Source organism: Tamandua tetradactyla, chromosome 4 (assembly GCF_023851605.1).
Source record: "Tamandua tetradactyla isolate mTamTet1 chromosome 4, mTamTet1.pri, whole genome shotgun sequence".
NCBI lineage: Eukaryota > Metazoa > Chordata > Mammalia > Pilosa > Myrmecophagidae > Tamandua > Tamandua tetradactyla.
The window spans coordinates 3,787,316-3,799,410 of NC_135330.1; the positions used below are offsets into that span (position 1 = coordinate 3,787,316).

General features: G+C 40.7%; 1 long non-coding RNA gene across 2 annotated transcripts in view; it reads left to right on the forward strand.

Moving 5' to 3' along the window:
• Positions 1–12,095, forward strand: part of LOC143679755 (uncharacterized) — a 58,148-nt gene that overhangs the window by 7,588 nt on the left and 38,465 nt on the right. Inside the window, exons 1-3 of one of the 2 annotated variants that reach the window (XR_013173933.1) lie at positions 2,484–3,078; positions 3,684–3,789; positions 7,117–7,235. This is a non-coding gene — a long non-coding RNA (uncharacterized LOC143679755). Of the gene's footprint in view, positions 1–2,483; positions 3,079–3,683; positions 3,790–7,116; positions 7,236–12,095 lie in introns of those variants that run through there. The other variant, XR_013173932.1, reaches the window with a different exon arrangement.

Here is a 12,095-nt window from a genome sequence, read left to right on the forward strand (position 1 = left end):
AGAGAGGTTTACTGTGTCTAGAACCTAAGTTTTCTGTAGCACACAATCTAAACCAACCTGTATGGATAGCTCATTTAAACACCCCAAACTCCTGTAGTCCAGAATGGGAACAAGGCCTTACCCTGTATTCTGATTTACCCTAGTCCCAGCCAGATTGGCTTTATTTTTATCTCTAATTGAGGCCTGGTTTCTTTTTTCATTACTTTAATTCTTATTGTATATAGCTATGCTAATTCTCAGGGCTGCAGAATTCCATTTCTGGGTCTTAGGTGTCATGGAGTTACTCAGAGTTTCAGGGAAATACCAGCCAATACACATACAGCTCAGTGTCTCAGAATCTAGAAATACACTTACAACTTCAGACTAAGTGTGGCTGCTATAAGGGTTTATAAATCTAGGCTCCAATTTTCTTGTAACTATGTTCTGAAAGAGACCTTAGCATATTTGTTCTTTTGCTTCCGGCTTATTTTGCAAAACACATTGTCCCCAAGTTGTGTGCCTCTTGACATCCTTCCTTTTTTGTACCTTCACCACATTCCATCATATAAATGTATTAATGTATCCCAGTTCTTGTGTAAGCTTCAGTTAGATAGTGCTGTCATGGTTTGCCAAACCCCAATTTACATCACTCCTGTTAACTCTTAAGAACACCTAGGGCTCAATCTGAGACTCTATAAAGTTTCATGCATTATCTTCTTTCTTGGAACCTATAATTTTCAGATGTTCCTAGGCCAGATAAACCCTGAAACCCAGAGGGACCAGCTTCTCCAAGATTATCAACTAATTACATCCCCCTATCCTTTAGTGTGGACACCCCTTCTCAACATGAAAAACAATGGGCATTGCCTAAATATTCCTATAAATTGGGAGAAGGACCAAAGGATAAGGAGAAATTATGGCAGAGAAAATAAGATTTAATAAATGACTATGACTGCTGAATAGCTATATCACTTTTTGATGCCAGTGTTTTGGAGCAGCTGGAAGGAAAAATCTGAAATAATGGAATGGTAACCCATGGTAAACTCTGAAATCTGTTCTGTAACTACTTGTGGAAGTGTACTTTGAAAATTATTGCTTTTTTTTCTTTGTATATATGTTATAATTCACAGTTTTAAAAAACATTAAAAAAAGAAAGGAAAGGAGAGAGGGAAGGACAGAAGGAAGGAAGGGAAAGAGGAAGGAGAGCAAATCCACTTCCCTCACACTCAGTGGTAAAAGATACCACTTCCCACACACTCAGAATGCTATTATTTTAAAAACAGAAAATGTTGGCAAGAATGTGGAGAAATAGACCCTCTGGTACATTGTTGGTGGAAATGCAAAATATTGCAGTCACTGTGGAAAGCAGTTTGGTGGTTCTCAGAAAATTAAATCTAGAATTACTGTATGACTCAGCCACTTCACTTCTAGCAATGTAACCAAAAGAAGTGGCTTAAAGCAGGGACTTGGTTATTTGTACACTAGTGTTCATTGGACCATTATTCACAATAGCCAAAAGCTGGAAGTAACCCAAGTGTCATTCAATGGATGTACGGATAAACAGAATGTGGTATATACACACAATGGAATAGTATTCAGCCATAAAAGTAATGAAGTTCTGATACACGCAACAAAATGTGAAATTTGAAGACATCATGTTGAGTAAAATAAGCCAGACACAGAATGAAAAATATTGTCTGATTTCACTTATATGAAATAACTAGACTATGCAAATTCATAGAAACAAAAAGTAGATTACGCATCACCAGGAGCGAGTGGTAGGGAATGGGGAGTTGACTTGTTGGGTAGTTTCTGTTTGGGGTGATAGAGAAGTTTTGGTAATGGATGGTGGTGATGGTAGGACAACATTGTGGATGTAATTAGCATTGCTGAATTGTATACTTAATAGTGGTTAAAATGAGAAATTTTATGTTCTATATATGTTACCACAATAAATTTTTAAAAAGAACATAGAATTGTACAACATAAAGACTGTTGTACAATTAGAGTTGTATTGTACGATTAGTATTGTACATTAGAGTGAACCTTAGTGTAAACCATGGATGTTAGTAAGTAACATAATTGCAGCTTCACCTCCTTCTGAGAGTGTCCTCGCTCATCTTCCTTAGGGCATATACTTTTGTTATGCATTAAAGTTTTCAGCTATAAAATAAAAGCAAAGCATAATTATAATAATATTGGTTCATCAATTGTAACAAATGTAGCATATAAATGCAAAATGTTAATAATAAGGAAAACTTGGGACGATGTATATAGGCACTCAGTACTTTCTGATTTTTCTGTAAACCTAAAGATTTACGGACTATAGGTCCTATCTTATCACTCTAATGAATGCATTTTAATTAATTAATTAGATTTAAAAGTGAACAACAATGACAAAAAAAAAAACCATGAGGACTTAAGGCAGATGGGTTTCAATGTGAACTCTATGGACTTTCTGGTCACAGAAAAATGCATGTCATTTTGTTTTCCTAAAAATATGTTCTGATCTCCAAAATTTGGAAGAAAGATAGGAAGGAAGGAAAAAAGAATCAAGGGAGGGAGGGGAAAGAAAGCAAGAATGAATGAGCAGGAGGCTGAAGATGGAGGGCCCAGTAAAAAAATCATGATCCCTTGCCTAATTTCTAGACCTGAGTTAGTTTTCAGACCCAAAACTCATTGTCTAAAGAGGTGGCCAGATCCCCAGGACATGCAACGCAATGGCAGTTGTAAACTGGAAGGATCCTCTCATCCTTCCAAAAAAGAACTCATGAATGTTTACTCAGGTGACTGTAGATGGAAGAGAGGAAAATACTCAGTCATTTTGGAAGACAGGTGGACATAGGATCTGAGTTAATATAATAAAGACCCAAAGCATTATCCCCCACCCCACCCCAGCTGGAGTGTTGGCTTATGAGAGTCAGGTAATTAAATGGAGTCCTAGCTTAGGTCCAGCTTACAAAGAATCCACCCTATATTGTCAGAAGCCATCTGGACTGTTTGGACATTCTGCAGAACATCACATTCATCCATTACGTTGATGGCACCATGCTAATCAATCAGGATGAACAAGAAGTAGCCAGCAAGCTAGAGGCTTTGGTAAGACACATGTACCCCAGAAATCCTTACAAAGATTCAGGGGCCTGTCACATCAGTGAAGTTCTTAGGAGTCCTTGTTTAGGGAGCATACTGGGAAATCCCTTCCAAGTAAAAGACAAATTATTGCATCTTGCATTCCCTACCACAGAGAAGGAATCATAGTGCCTGTTAGACCTCTCCACGTTCTGAAGGCAACAGTTTCCATACCTAGGAACAATGCTCTAGGAACAATGCTGTGGTCAATATAGGAGGTGACACAAAAGACCATCAGTGTATAGTGTGTCTGCAGCAGGAAAAGATTAGCTGCACTTTCCATTACTCCCCATGTCCCACTGGGGAACTTTGTACTTCCTATTCCTTCAAGTCTGGGCTCTTCAGCATTAAAGATTCTGCTTCCCAAAGGGGCATACTCCCAGAAAGAGTCACATGCGATAGCTTACCGACTGGGAACTTTGGACTCCTTATATCTAGAGATTAGCAAGCAAGAAGAATTACTATTTTATCAGGAAGAGATAGGACTGCTGTTACACAATGGGGGGGGAGGGTGGCAGGGAAGAATACATATGGTGATTCACTTGGGCATTGCTTGGTACTTTCTTGCCTAGTTATGACCATGAATGGACAAGTGCAACAACCCTGGTGTGAGAAGGGGCCTCAAGTTCCTCCCAGCCTCCCAACTCCCAGGAATTAGGATTTGAGGCATACTACCAGGTAAGCCACAGAGACCAATAGAGGTGATGGCTGAAGGCAAGAGGGACAGAGAATGGATGGTGGAGGGATGAATTTTTGATTATCAGTTGTAGCCCCAATACCATATGCAACAACGATGACTATAGTATATTTCACTAACCTTCCTTATCTAAGCTTCTCCTCTGGAAAAGAGGCCAGTGAAACCGTGGAGGAGATGTCTTCCAAAACATTTATGAAGAAGCAGAGACACAAAGTGTGGACTGTATTGTTTGCTAAAGCTGCCAGACTGCAATATACCAGAAATGGAACAGCTTTTTAAAAAGGGAAATTAATAGTTACAAGTTTACAGTTCTAAGGCCATGAAAAGTTCAAATTAAGGCACCTACAAGAGTTACTTACCTTCACTCAAGAAAGGCTGATGCCATCCAGAACACCTCTGTCAGCCAGGGAGGTATGTGGCTGACTTCTGCAGATCCCTTGCTCCTAGGTTCTGTTGCTTTCAGCCTCTGTTTCTGTGGGGGTTCCTCACTTTGCTTCGCTGGAGCTAGCTTTCATCTCTTGGTTTCTCTTGGCCCTCTCCAGGTTCTGACCTTGCTTAGCATTTCATGGGGAGGCACATGGTGACATCTGCTGGGCCCTTCCCATGTCTAGGCATCTGCTCTGTCGGCACTCCAAGCATCTTCAGATATCTGTGTCTCTGTCAGCTCTGAAGCAACTGTTCGCCAAGCATCTGCATCTGCATTTCCAGATGTTTGTGTGTGTCTGCTTCTGAGGTTTCTTAAAAATGTTTTCCCTTTTAAAGGACTCCAGTGAACTAATCAAAGCCTGCCTTGAATGGCCAGAGGCTCTCCATCTAACCAAAAGGCCACACCCACAACTGGAGCTCCACATCTCTGTGGAGATAATCTAATCAAAAGGGTTTCCACCTTACAATATTGAATCAGGATTAAAGGGCCTGGCTTTTCTGGAGTAAATAGCACTTTCAAATTAACAGAGCAGCCATGTAGACATTCCACTTGGAGTCCCTTCAAGAACGTGCTTTCCCTTGGGGAGAAAGGAGGAAATATGCAACTTCACCATTTGGAGAATTCCTGATATTCTCACAAGCAGTGGGTACAGCCCAATCAATAGGCTGAGCCCTTGATCTTAGGACTCACCCCTATGAAAATTACACCTACAAAGGATAAGCTAAGCCTACTTATAGTTATGGCTAAGAGCCCCAGAGAACCTTTTTTGTTGCTCAGTTGTGGTCTCTCTCTAAGCCAACTCAGCAGGTGAACTCACTGCCCTTCCCCCTACATGGCGCACGATTCCCAGGGGTGTAAATCTCTCTGGCAACATGGGACAGAACTTCTGGTATGAGCCAGGACCCAGCATCATGGGATTGAGAAAACCTTCTTGATCAAAAGGGGAAAAAGAGAAATGAGACAAAATAGTCTCAGTGGCTGAGAGATTTCAGAGTCGAGAGGTTATCCTGGAAGTTATTCTTATGCATTATACAGATATTCTTTTTTAGTTTATGGTATATTGGAGTGGCTGGAGGGAAGTATCTGAAACTGTTTAGCTGTATTCCAGTAGCCTTAATTCTTGAAGATGAGTATATAAAGATATAACTTTTACAATGTAACTGTAATTGTGAAAACCTTGTGTCTGATGCTCCTTTTATCCAGGGTCTGGATAGATGAGGGAAATATATGGATAAAAATAAATAGATAATATGGAGGATAAGAGGTCAAATAAATTGAGTAGATTGAAATACTAGTGATCAATGAGTGGGAGGGGTAAGGGATATGGGATAGATGAGTTTTTTCTTTTTGTTTCTTTTTCTGGAGTGGTGCAAATGTTCTAAAAATGATTATGGTGATGAATACACAACTATGTGATGATATTGTGAGCCATTGATTTACACCATGTATGGATTGAATGTGTGTGAAGATTTGTCAATTAAAATATTAAGAAAAAAAAAAGGAATATGTTTTCCATTCAGGTTCCAGAAGTGCAGTTTTCTCACAGACTTCAGCTGACTTCAGAATTTACTTTGATGTGTGAGTCAAATTGAGGCCACACTTGTTCCAGTCAATGACTAAACATGCCTTGGATACTAAGGTCTGGCCATTTTTGCTCAACATGGGCAAAGTTGAGCAAAAGTTGGGTAGACCTTGTCAGATCCACATTATGAGTTGAGACTCCCTCTGCCCAGTCCTCCTTCTTCTCCCTTTATCTTTTACAGGCATTACCCCCAATAAATCTCATGCACTCATACCTTTATCTTAGCCTCTTCTTCCCTGAACTAATGCAACTGGGTTAAAAATTAATACTCAGTAGAAGAGAAAAAAATATGTGTTGTAATTATGAAGATTTTTTAAATGTTTGTTTCAATGAGAATTGTAAGAAGACATAGGAAAATACAAGTCATTGATTTATTAAAATAAAAGGATTACAAATGAATTTTTACATGTCCTTTATTGTTGATATAATGTTGGTAAGCATTAGATAAAAATAAGGAGAAAACAAAGGATGTGGTTCTGAATTTACCCTGTGCCTCTTAAAATCTATAGGACATTGGGCAACCGAGTTTCAGTTTCTCTATCTATAAAATTAGAATAATAACCATTGTGACAAAATGAGATGAAGAACATGAACACATTATTGTACAACATTACAGAGATGCAAAGTATTGTTTTTATTATGGGCTTGGTCTCATATATAAGGACCCATAAATAAGAAATGTTTATCTGCCAACTATATGCCAGGTACAGTCTTTGATAGCTTCTTATTGCTACTGTAACAAATTCCCATACACTTAGTGGCTTTAACATTAATGTATCATCTTATACTTCTGGAGATTGGAAATCCCCAAATCAAGGTGTCTGCAGGGCTGAGTTCCTTCAGGAGGCTCTAGGGGAAAATCCATTTCCTTGCTTCTTCCAATTTCTAAAAGCTACTTTCATTCCTTGGCTCATGGGGCCCCACAAAGCCAGCAGTGTAGCATCTCCAAGTCTCTGACAATGCTTCCATTGCCACATCTCCTTCTCTGACTCTCCTTCCTCCCTCTTGTAAAGACCCTTGTGATTACACTGGATCCACCAGGATAATCTAGGATCATCTCCTCATCCTTAATCCTTAATCCCATTTGCAAAATCCCTTTTGCCATGTAAGGTAGCATATTCAGGAGTTGCTGAGGTGAGGATGGGACATCTCTGAGGGGGGTTATTCTGCCTATCACACCATTCTGGGTCCTGATGATACAGTGGAGAACACAGGAGATAAAATCGCTGCTCTTGTGGAAATCATATTCTAATGTAAGAAAGACAGATAATTAACATACAAATTCATTAATCATTTCAGATGCTGATAAGTCCTATGAAGGACTTATCAGGGTTCCATGATAGCAACTAGCTGTGGAGAGTTGCCAGGCAATCCCTCTGAGGAGGTGGCTTCTGACCTGCACCCCGAATGATGAAAAGGTAACTTTTGGCACGTGTGGCTCCATTTGCCCTGGAATTCTTTGGAGGTTTTTGGTGAATCGAAGGCCCGTTAGTTCAGGAGGGTAGTTGACTTTTTCTGTCTGCACTGAAGAATCAGCCCTACCAGACTAGTTCCAACTCCCAAAGTAAATATTGCTTGGCCCTTCCACTCTCCCTCCCTCCTAGGGCTTTGGTTCTCCAGCCCTCCTGAATTCCCAGGCCCCCAGCTTCTTTAGGATTGAGAACAGCCCCTGCATTGATTCGCACACACTGTCTAGCGTAAGAGCCCGAGACCACAATGCCAAAGACAAAATTTGGAGTAATTTTAATTACATAGCCACTTAAATGTAATTCCTTTGTAAATCATTTCCAAAACCTCCTTAGCAAAATGTAGAGTGGACTTTCCCCCACAAGGGTGTGCCTGGTTGCTAAACTGTGGCAGGGAAGGGCAGCGAGGCCCAGGGTGTCTCTCAAGGTCCACAGTGCATGGTGAGGACTAAGAAATGGGGCCTGGGACCAGCAGAAAGGCAGAGCAACTGTGGTGAGCGGTCTTTCTGCTTGGGCTGCGAAGGGGTAGACTGCCGGGAACTCAAAGAGGAGGGTCTCAAGGAGTCAGCTGGCTAAATTACGAATTACAGAAAAGTTTACAAAAAGAGCACAGCATTCTCACCCCAGCTAACCAAGGAGGATGGCTAGTTTCTTCTGGGCGTGAGGCTGGAAATCCTATAACAACACCCTTTGTCTTCTTTCCCTGGGCAGTCCTTTGTTTTCCCCCAAAGAATTACTTGATTCATTTCAAAATGACTTTCCCTTCAAATGTGAAGAAGAATTAAATACATTTATATATTCAAGTAATTATAGGCAAATTAAATGTCCAAATCATTACAAAAATTTCACATACAAGATTCTTTTTTTTTTTTTCTTTTTCTTAAGCAGCTTAATTGAGCTACAATTGACATACAATAGACTGCACATATGTAACCTGTACGACTTGATAGCTTGGGCGTAAGTCTACATCTGTGACACAGTCACCACAATCAAGAGAGGGAACTTAACCACTTGCCAAACAATATTTGGGGGAGGGATGGTGGGGATATGTTCTCCCAGGTTTTGACCTCTTGTTATCAGCTCACAAATTTGTACCTGGAGTAATAAGACAAGATGAGTCATTCATAAGAAATTTTTTTCTACAAAAGTGAGCAGAAAAAAAAACAACTTCCCACTCACTCGGCGGGTGAGTGGTTGCTCATTAACCTCAATCATGTCACTGCACTGCCACTTCTCTTTCTCCTTTGTGCACAGGACTCCTGGCTGGAATGCAAAGGGGTGGGAAGAACACCCAGTTGGGATGACAGGTCAGTTTTGGGCTGTTCTTTGTGAGGAGCAGGAAGGCATTTCTGCCCTCAGTTTCCCAACAATCCTGCCCTCCTGCAATCCATCTTCATTGGCTCCTGTGCTGGTTTGAATCCGTTGCAGACCCCAGAAAAGCCATGCTGTTTAATCCTCATTCAATATTGCTGGGTGGGGCCTTTTTGATTGTTTCCATGGAGATGTGACCCATCCAATTGTGGGCGGTAACTTTTGATTAGGTGGCTTCCATGGAGAGGCTTCTCAACCCATTCAAGGTGGGGTCACTTCCCAGAGTCCTTTAAGAGGGAACCATTTTGGAAAAAAGGTTTAGTGCCAACAGAGCCCACATAGCCAGAGATCTTTGGAAATGTAGAAGGAAAATGCCCCAGGGGAAGCCTTATGAAATGAGGAGAGAAAGCTAGCAGAAGTCACCAGGTGCTTTCCCAGCTGAGAGAAACCCTGAACTTCATTGGGCCTTATGGATGCCTTAGTTTGGACATTTTTCAAGGCTTAGGACTATAAACTTGCAACTTAATAAATTACCTTTTTAAAAGCTGTTCCATTTCTGGTATATTGCATTCCAGCAGCTTTCGCAAACTAAAACAGGTACCATAATCACAAATCCCAGGGAGTTTAAGCATGAATTCCTTCCATCTTCTAGCCTCTTTGTTTCCCTGTGGTCTAAGAAAAGAGCTATTTATCCTCTCTTCTAGAGCCAGCCCTTTCTACTGGATAGACTTAATTCCCTCTCCTCTCTACTATTCAACAATATTTATTAAACACCTACCAGGTGCCAGAAACTGTCCTTGGCTCTGGGAATATAGCAGAAGTCAAAACAGACAGAATTCACTATTTTTCTGAGCTTACATCCTAGCTAAGTGGGGAAACTAAAAGCTGGAACTTAATGCCCCCAAATCTCCCTTTCTTCTCTATCATCTTCAGTAATCATTTCTCTCAGTTACTTTCCTTCTACCCTCAAAGATGTGTAGGAGAGGAGGTACAAGGGTGGCTCAGTGGTAGAATTTTTGCCTGCCATGCAGGAGACCCGGGTTCGATTCCCGGCCCATGCACTTCCCCCAAAAAACAAACAAACAAATAAAAGACAAGCAAACAAAAAATCAACAAATGGTGCTGCAATAACAGGGTACTCACACGGAAACAGAATGAAATGTGACCCCACCATGCAACATAAAAAAAAAAATGTATAGGAGAACTTTAACCTAAGGAAATGCCTTCGTTTCTCCCCTTGCAACTTATTTCTTTCCTTTTTATCTGTCATCTCCTGAGTTAAGCACTTTATACCAAATGATGCCAAGTCATTTATACCAAATGAGCTAGGATGTAAGCTCAGAAAAGTAGTGAATTCTTTTTTAGTGAATCTATTGCTGTTGAGCTCAGAAACTGAAGGTCTTTTCTCAGTCCTTCTTCTAATTGTCTCTTGTCCTTTGCTCGCTAGTTTTACGCACTCTTTCCTCATTGTGTTTCTATCCCATGCTCTGGCTGTGACCGTCCACAACTCCAGACCCTGTCCTGTCTCCTCTAAGTGTCCTTCTTCTCCCGCCCCTAAAAGCGGCCATGCTCCATGATTCTTTCCTCTGCCTTCTGCTCTTCTCCCTGTTCCTTCATGTTCTCTCATGCTCTCTAATGCCACCTCTAAGCAGACAACTCTCTCATCCCTGTTTGAAAAGCTGAACTCTCATCTGTGTACCAAATGTGTGTACTTCCAACTTTCTCCTGGGGTTCTGCATCTTCCCTTCCCTCAGGACTAGTAACAAAACAAGATGTAGTAACTTCCCCAGAAGACCAGCTCTCCTTCCCATCTTCCCCATCTCTTTTAGGTGTAGCCCTCAATCCCCCCAAAAGCAGAAGCCACTCCTTGCTTAGAATTGTTCTAAAAACTAGCTACTAGAAAACTTGCCAGCTACCCTGAATAAGAGAAAAATAATTTTTAAAACAAACAAGTTTATAAGACTATGGGGATATTCTCAACCTTTGGCAAAGAAAGCGAGAGAGTAGGTCTTCACTTCTAAGGAAGAATTGCCATTGCTAAGCTGAAGCTGGGAAACAAAGAAGGAATTTCTGGGCACTGGAGTCCATGTAGAGAAAGAGGAAAGGTTCTGAGCATCTCTGGGAAGAAAGATTAGAGGTAGGAAGGGGAATGGAATCTACACTCAACTATTTGCTGATTTCGTATCCACTGCATGACTAACTCGGATAGGGTTTGGCTCCCATTAGTCAGTGAATCGATGTGTGATGACAATATAAAAACACCAAACTCAGCCCTCACAGCCTAGAAGAGCCTGAGAAGACATGGCCAATAGATGTCATGTGGTCTTTTGGGTGTGATCCTATCAGAGAAAAAGGACATTAGGTAACAACCAGGGAAATCTGAGTAAAGCAGGAACTTTAGTTAACATTAACGTATCAGTATTGGTTCATCAGTGATAATAAATGTACCATATCATTGTAAGATGTTGATAAGAGGAGAAACTGGGAGTATGGTAAATAGAAATGGGGATGCTCTATACATTGTTGCAGCTTTTCTGCAGTCTAAACTAGTCTTTAAAAGTCTATTTTAAGAAAGCAGTAGGTATTTCAATGGTCAATGAGAGGGAGGGGGTAAGGGGTGTGGGATGTATGAATGCTTTCATTTTTCTTTTTATTCCTTTTTCTGGCATGATGCAAACGTTCTAAAAATGATCATGGGGATAAATACACAACTATGTGATGATATTGTGAGTCACTGATTGCACACCATGTATGGAATGTATGTTTGGAAGATTTGTCAATAAATAAATAAATATATATATATATATATATATATATAAGTAAACGCGAATGAGTTCTTGGTTGTGGGCTTTTGGCTCCCGAAGCTCATGAGCAGACCCGCCCACTGGGAGGATTCCCGCGGAGCTGCCTACTCAGCCCCCAAACCTAGAAACACTGGGGTGCCTATCTGGTTTTTTTTAATTCACTCTTTTAACCATTTTTCAGTGTGCAGTTCTGTGGCATTAATTACATTTAATTAATTACATTAATTAAAATGCTACCATCACCACCATCCATTACCAATCTTTTCACCACTTTGAACAGAAACTCTGTAACCATTAAGCATTCCCCATTCCCCCAACTCTGGCTCCATGGTAACCTCTAATTACTCTCCATCTCCATGATTAGCATATTCAAGATAGTTCCTATAAATTAAATCATACAATGTTTGCTCTTTGATATCTGACTTATTTCACCCAACATGCTGTTTTCAAGGTACTTCCATGTTATAGCGTGTGTGCTGGTTGGAAAGTAGTATGTACCCCAGAAAAGCCATGTTTTAACCCTCATCCAATCTTGTGGTCACAGCCGTTTCTTTTAATCCTGATTCAGCACTGTAGCTTGGAGCCTGATTGGATTATCTTTGTGGGCTTGGGTGTGCCCAATTGTGGGTGTTATCTTTTGATTAGATGGAGTCGTAACTTCACCCATTCCAGGTGGGTCTTGATTAGTTTACTGGGA